Source organism: Somniosus microcephalus, chromosome 7 (genome assembly GCF_052327205.1).
Source record: "Somniosus microcephalus isolate GS21.2 chromosome 7, FLI_Smic_1.0, whole genome shotgun sequence".
In the NCBI taxonomy this organism is placed as follows: Eukaryota; Metazoa; Chordata; class Chondrichthyes; order Squaliformes; family Somniosidae; genus Somniosus; species Somniosus microcephalus.
The window spans coordinates 70,542,681-70,550,276 of record NC_140993.1 but is presented as its reverse complement, the minus strand read 5'-3'; positions in this window follow the sequence as shown (position 1 = coordinate 70,550,276).

Here is a 7,596-nt window from a genome sequence, read left to right as displayed (position 1 = left end):
CAAAACCAATCAGTCTACTCTCAATCATCAGCAAAGTGATGGAAGGTGTCGTCAACAGTGCTATCAAGCAGCACTTACTCACCAATAACCTGCTCACTGATGCCCAGTTTGGGTTCCACCAGGACCACTCGGCTCCAGACCTCATTACAGCTTTGGTCCAAGCATGGACAAAAGAGCTGAATTCCAGAGGTGAGGTGAGAGTGACTGCCCTTGACATCAAGGCAGAATTTGACCGAGTGTGGCATCAAGGAATCCTAGTAAAACTGAAGTCAATGGGAATCGGAAGAAAACTCTCCACTAGCTGGATTCATACCTAGCACAAAAGAAGATGGTTGTGGTGATTGGAGGTCAATCATCCCAGCCCCAGGACATTGCTGCAGGAGTTCCTCAGGGCAGTGTCCTAGGCCCAACCATCTTCAGCTGCTTCATCAATGACCTTCCCTCCATCATAAGGTCAGAAGTGGGGATGTTCGCTGATGCAACTCCTCAGATAATGAAGCAGTCAATGCCCACATGCAGCAAGACCTGGATCACATTCAGGCTTTGGCTGATAAGTGGCAGGTAACATTCGTGCCAGGCAATGACTATCTCCAACAAGCGAGCATCTAACCACCGCTCCTTGACATTTATCGGCATTACCATCGCCGAATCCCCCACCATCAATATCCTAGGGGTCACCATTGACCAGAAACTTAACTGGACCAGACACATAACTCCAGTGGCAACAAGAGCAGGTCAGAGGCTGGGTATTCTGCGGCGAGTGTCTCATCTCTTGACTTCCCAAAGCCTTTCCACCATCTACAAGGCACAAGTCAGGAGTGTGATGGAATACTGTCCACTTGCCTGGATGAGTGCAGCTCCAACAACACTCAAGAAGCTCGACACCATCCAGGACAAAGCAGCCCGCTTGATGGCACCCATCCACCACCTTAAATATTTACTCCACCACCGGCGTACCGTGGCTGCAGTGTGTACCATCTACAAGATGCACTGCAGCAACTCGCCAAGGCTTCTTCGGCAGCACCTCCCAAACCCGCGACCTCTTCCACCTAGAAGGACAAGGGCAGCAGGTGCATGGGAACACCACCACCTCCAAGTTCCCCTCCAAGTCACACACCATCCTGACTTGGAAGTATATCGCCGATCCTTCATCGTCGCTGGGTCAAAATCCTGGAACTCCCTACCTAACATCACTGTGGGAGTATCTTCACCACACGGACTGCAGCGGTTCAAGAAGGTGGCTCACCACCACCTTCTCAAGGGCAATTAGAGAAGAGCAATAAATGCTGGCCTTGCCAGTGACACCCACATCCCATGAACAAATAAATAAAACATTACGATAGTGACTACACTTCAAAAAGTACTTAATTGGTTGTAAAGTGGTTTGGGACGTCCGGTGGTCGTGAAAGGCATTATATAAATGCAAGTCTTTATTTCTTTCAGCAGGGGATGGACGTAACCCTCAGAGAAATGCTGTAAATGGCCAATTCTAGCGGTCTCTCCGGCGGTTCCGCCCATCTCTTACCCAAAATTCCAGGCGATGAGCTGACATAGAAAACTTAGGTGTAATCAGCCCACTTCCATTTTATTCCGTCTAATACCTGCCAGGAGCTATTCTGTCGGTAATTTCATTAAAAGAAAGTCTAAGCATAGGCCTTGGAGCAGTAACAGTGAATCAATCTATGCTATAGGATAGCATTTTATATTAGGGACCCTGAGTATAAGATATTACAGCAATAAAAATACCTCCTGCATAAATGACTCTTAATCAGTTTCTCCTGTTTATCAATACAGTTGAATTATAGGTCACAGGCGCCACCTGGTGGAAAACAGCTGAAGTTTAAACCAAACAACAACATTTCATTTATATAGCACCTGTAACATAGTGAAACATCCCAAGATGCTTCACAGGAACATAACCAGACAAGCCAAAGTAGAAGATATTAAGATGGGTGATTAAAAGCTTGGTCAAAGATATGGATCTTAAGGAGGGTCTTAAAGGAGGTGAGAGCGCTGGAATGGTTCGGGGAGGGAATTCCAGAGATTAGGGCCTAGACGGCTGAAAGCACAGCTGTCAATGGTGGGGCAAAGGGAGTAGGGGATGAACAAGACACCAGAGTTGGAGGAACCAAGAGTTCTAGGAGGTTTATAGGGCTTGAGGAGGTTACAGAGATAGGGAAGGGCGAGGCTATGGAGGGATTTGAACACGACGATGAGAACAGGCTACGTTGAGAGGAAAGGAAAGCCGCAATTGCTGGAAATCTGAAATAAAGTCAGAGGTCGCGTAATTCGGCTCCGTAGCACCGGTAGTTTTGGCTGGTTTTGAAGGAAAGGTGGTGCCCGCCTCGCTTCCGCCTACTTCCAGCGGGGCCTGCACTGAATGCCATCTTGGTAAGGGCGATACTGCAGGCGGTATGTGCATGCACTGGCAGTATGCAGAGTAGGCAGATTGTGACGTCAGCGTGTAACACTGATTTGACGCACCACCTGCCATTTTCAACCTCACCACTCCATTCAACACCCTCTCCTAAACACCCACAGCTGAACATGCATAAAAGAGGGAGGTCCCCCCCCGCCCCACCAGCGCTGCATAAAGGGATACATCCAACTTGCAGGTTAGATAGGGAGATGGCGCAGAAGTAGTAAAAAAGACAAAATAACAAACAGAAAATGCTGGAAACACTCAGCAGGCCAGGCAGCATCCGTGGAGAGAGAAACAGAGTCAACGCTTCAGGTCTGGGACCCTTCGTCAGTTCTGATGAAGGGTCCCAGACCTGAAGCGTTGACTCTGTTTCTCTCTCCATGGATGCTACCTGGCCTGCTGAGTGTTTCCAGCATTTTCTGTTGTTATTTCAGATTTCCAGCATCCGCAGTATTTTGCTATTGTAGTAAAAAAGACAAGCTGCTTGCAGAGGGAGGATAAGGAGGAGGGGGAGGAGGGCTCTCAGCAGGAGGCCTTACCCACCTAGGGTCTTCAGGAAACACTTCTCCTACCTGCACCTAAGCCAGGAGCAATGGCACTTGTGTGGCACGTATGTTACTTGCCACTTATCAGCCCAAGCCTGAATGTTGTCCAAGTCTTGCTGCATGTGGGCACGGACTGCTTCCTTATCTGTGGATACCATTTGGAAGAAGCACTGAGGGTGGAGCTGAACACTGTGCAATCATCAGCGAACATCCCACTTCTGACCTTATGATGGAGGGAAGGTCATTGATGAAGCAGCTGAAGATGGTTGGGCCTAGGACACTGCCCGGAGGAACTCCTGCAGCGATGTCCTGGGGCTGAGATGATTGACCTCCAACCACCACAACTATCTTCCTTTGTGCTAGGTATAACTCCAGCCAGTGGAGAGTTTTCCCCTTGATTCCCATTGACTTCAATTTTTCTAGGGTCAAATGCTACCTTGGTGTCAAGGGCAGTCACTCTCACCTCACCGCTGGAATTCAGCTCTTTTGTCCATGTTTGAACTAAGGCTGTAATGAGGTCTGGAGCCAAGTGGTCCTGGTGAAACACAAACTGAGCACTGTCGATGACACCTACCATCACTTTGCTAATGATTAAGAGTAGACTGATGGGGCGGTAATTGGTCCGATTGGATCTGTCCTGCTTTTTGTGGACAGGACATGCTTGGGCAATTTTCCACATTGTCGGGTAGATGACAGTGTTATAGCTGCACTGGAACAGCTTGGCTAGAGGCGCGGCTAGTTCTGGAGCACAAGTCTTCAACACGACAGCAGGGATTTTGTCAGGGCCCATAGCCCTCGCTCAGTTGTTTCTTGATATCATGTGGAGTGAATCGAATTGGCTGAAAGCTGGCTCCTATAATGGTGGGGACCTCAGGAGGAGGCCGAGGTGGATCATCCACTCGGCAGTTATGGCTGAAGATGGTTGCGAACGCTTCAGCCTTGTCTTTTGCACTCACGTCATCATTGAGGATGGGAATCTTCACAGAGCTGCCTCCTCCCATTAGTTGTTTAATTGTGCACCACCATTCACGACTGGATGTGGCAAGACTGCACAGTTTTGGTCTGAATCGTTGGTTGTAGGATCGCTTAGCTCTATCTATAGCATGCTGTTTGCGCTGTTTAGCATGTATGTAGTCCTGTGTTGTACCTGCACCGGGTTCGCACTTCATTTCTAGGTAGACCTGGTGCTGCTCCTGGCATGCTCTTCTACACTCCTCATTGAACCAGGGTTGGTCTCCTGGCTTGATGACAATGGTAGAGGGAAGGATATGCTGGACCATGACTTTACAGATTGTGTTGGAATACAATTCTGCTGCTGTTGATGTCCCACAGCGCCTCATGGATGCCCAGTTTTGAGCTGCTAGATCTGTTCTGAATCGCCCGTCTCTGCCCCTGCCTCAGCTCATCTGCTGCTGAAACCCTCATCCATGCCTTTGTTACTTCTAGACTTGCCTATTCCAACACACTCCTGGCTGGCCTCCCATGTTCTACCCTACGTAAACTTGAGGTCATCCAAAACTCGGCTGCCCATGTCCTAACTCGCATCAAGTCCCGTTCACCAATCACCCCTGTGCTCGCTGACCTACATCGGCTCCCGGTTAAGCAATGCCTCAATTTCAAAATTCTCATCCTTGTTTTCAAATCCCTCCACGGCCTCGCCTCTCCTTATCTCTGTAATCTCCTCCAGCTTCACAACCCCCTGAGATTTCTGCATTCCTCTAATCCTGCCCTCTTGAGCATCCCTGATTATAGCCATTGGTGGCCGTGCCTTCAGTTGCCTAGGCCCTTAGCTCTGGAATTCCCATCCTAAACCTCTCTACCTCTCTTTCCTCCTTTAAGGCGCTCCTTAAAACCTACCTCTTTGACCAAGCTTTTGGTCATTTGGCCTAATTTCTCTTTATGTGGCTCGGTGTCAAATTTTTTGTCTTATAACACTTCTGTGAAGCGCCTTGGGATGTTTTACTATGTTAAAGGTGCTATATAAATACAAGTTGTTGTTGTTATCCCATTTAGCATGGTGGTAGTGCCACACAACATGATGGAGAGTGTCCTTAGTGTGAAGACGGGACTTCATCTCCACAAGGACCGTACGGTGGTCACTCCTACCACTACTATATGAAGGGATAATTACAAGTCCTAGCCCTTTTCGGGCTACCCCAGATCAGGCGTGTTCCCCAGACGTTCACCTTCAACTAAAGTTAGAGATAGCCGAATTTTATAAGACGCTTAAATGGGTCTAAAGGTTCAGGCTATCTCTCCCTAAAGGAAAGGAATGACTGAAGATGTTACCGTCCTCCGGCTAGCACTTTTAATAAGTTTAACTAGACTGTAACCTTCCGGATATCATGAGGGTCTGGAATAACCCCCAGAATTCTGCAACTACTTACAAAAGAGAGTACAGAAATTGGGTTCGTGAGTTTATACAGAAATACTCTTTGAGACAATTCTAAAAATATAGTTTTATTTAAGAGCCGACATTCAGTTAACAGCTGTTGAGTCAGTCACAACATTAACAATTCAAAATACAAATAGCTTACATTTCTTATTTCTCAGAGATCCTTATTTTCAAATTTTTACTTCGTTACCTTTCTACATTTCTTACTTATTTCTAAATCCAGAACATCCACCAAAATCAAATTATAGTACTGTTTGATCCCCGAGACTCAAAGTTAAAAACTTACAGATGGTGCCTGTAAAGTTGAGAAACGCTTGGCCCATTCAGCGACTTCTGACTTTCTGTTTGAAAAGGTCTAGCTTTTATACCCTTTTTGCAGTGGTTTATTCTTTGAAGTTCTCTGCTGATGTAAGCTAATTGTCTTATTCATTCTCTCTGTTGAATGCTTTCTATTCTTACTGTCAATTTAGCTGCTGCATGCATAATTATGTCTCTACCTTTAGGTGTTCCAAAAACTATCATAAAAACAATATGACAGCAATGGTTTCTGTTTGATGCCATTCTTCCCGAAGGTTTTCCATTCAATTCTTAATATTGGCTTTACTGGTTTTAGCAGACGTTGAGTCTCCTAACTGCTCCAAGTTCAATACAAACACAATGTAATTGCTTGGTGTATCTATTGAAGTCATATCTTCAAAGTGTTCTTGTTAGTATCATATTTACTATGTATAAATTAAAGACACTTTGACTGAGTGTTTACTTGTTTTCTAGCTATCTCAATTGGTTGCATATTTAATCTTATGTTTCCTGTCTTCCAAGTTTAACATAAAAACTATTTGACCAGCAGGTGTTTCTTTTACTTGATGTCATCTTTTCAAAGGCACATGGGCCTAGAAATTCACTATGGCCCCGCCAGCTGGCTAGCGCCCAGAAGTTAGCGCTGGGCGGGAAGCCTATAGCAATCATCAGATATTCATTGTTAGCGCCCCAATTCGGAAGCGGGCGCTATACCAGGGTGTGCCCGCCTCCGCTTGGGGCGCTGACACTGAATATCAGCGCTCTTGGCGCCGCTGCGCCAGCCGCTGCGGAGCGGCAGGCTGCGGTACTGCAGGCCTCCTCCTTCTCTTAAGGGGGAGGTGCCTGCAACAGCCGGAGCCCCGATCGCGAGTGCCGGCAAAAGAGCCCGGCACAACGGAGAAGTGCCGGGCTACCGCAAACCAGCCGGCAATGCCGCGGGGGGGGGGAGGTGTGGAGGAGGCTGGGGAAGGAGGTGCGGGCAGGCGGCCGCCGAAAAAGCGGCCGGCCGCACCTTCCCCTTTAAAGCGCCCCACTAAGGATTCAGCACGGCCCCGTTTTCTGGTCGCTGTTTGCGGCCGCTTCGGAGGAGGTGGCCGCAACTAAATATGGGGATCGGGCCGGTTTCGGGGCGGTACCGGGGCACTGCGCACACTGATGACGTCATTGGTGCCGGCGCAGCGCTAACGGCTACCGCCGCCAATACCGCTGCGCTGAATATCTGCGCAAACTCATTTTTGGCGCGAAATCACTCTTTAGGCGTTAACTGGGCGCAAAGCTGGCAGCGCCTTAATGAATATCTAGGCCAGGGTTTTTTAATATTTGTGTTTCTGTTTCATGTGTTAGTTCTTTAACACTTTAAACTGGGCATTTCATTGTGTTCCCTCCAAACTCCAGACCGTTCGGAAGCACCAAACTGCCATTTCAATAGGGTCATTGTTTTAGTGGGAACCAATTCCCATTTCAAAGCTTGTATGTTTACAACTTTGTTAAACAACTGATCTTTATCTCAGAAGCCTATATTTCTGTTTACAGCTTGTGTCGCTGAGGTTTTAGATTTTTAAACCCAGTATATCATTATTAATAATGTCAGAAATCATAGGATGGTGTATTTTTCTGAAATATGGCTTATTCCTTCACATATAATGGACAGATGCATCTGCGACACGTAGTTTGATGAGAATGCGGTCAAGTAGGTCTTTCCCTCGTGTTGTTTCTCACACCACCTGCCGCAAGCCTAGTCTGGCAGCTATGTCCTTCCAGACTCAGCCATTTCGGTCAGTAGTGGTGCTACTGAGCCACTCTCGGTGATAGACATTGAAGTCCCCCACCCAGAGTACGTTCTGTGCTCTTGCTACCCTCAGTGCTTCTTCCAAATGGTTTTCAACATGGAGTACTACTGATTCATAAGAAAATTAGAAACATAAGAAATAGGAGCA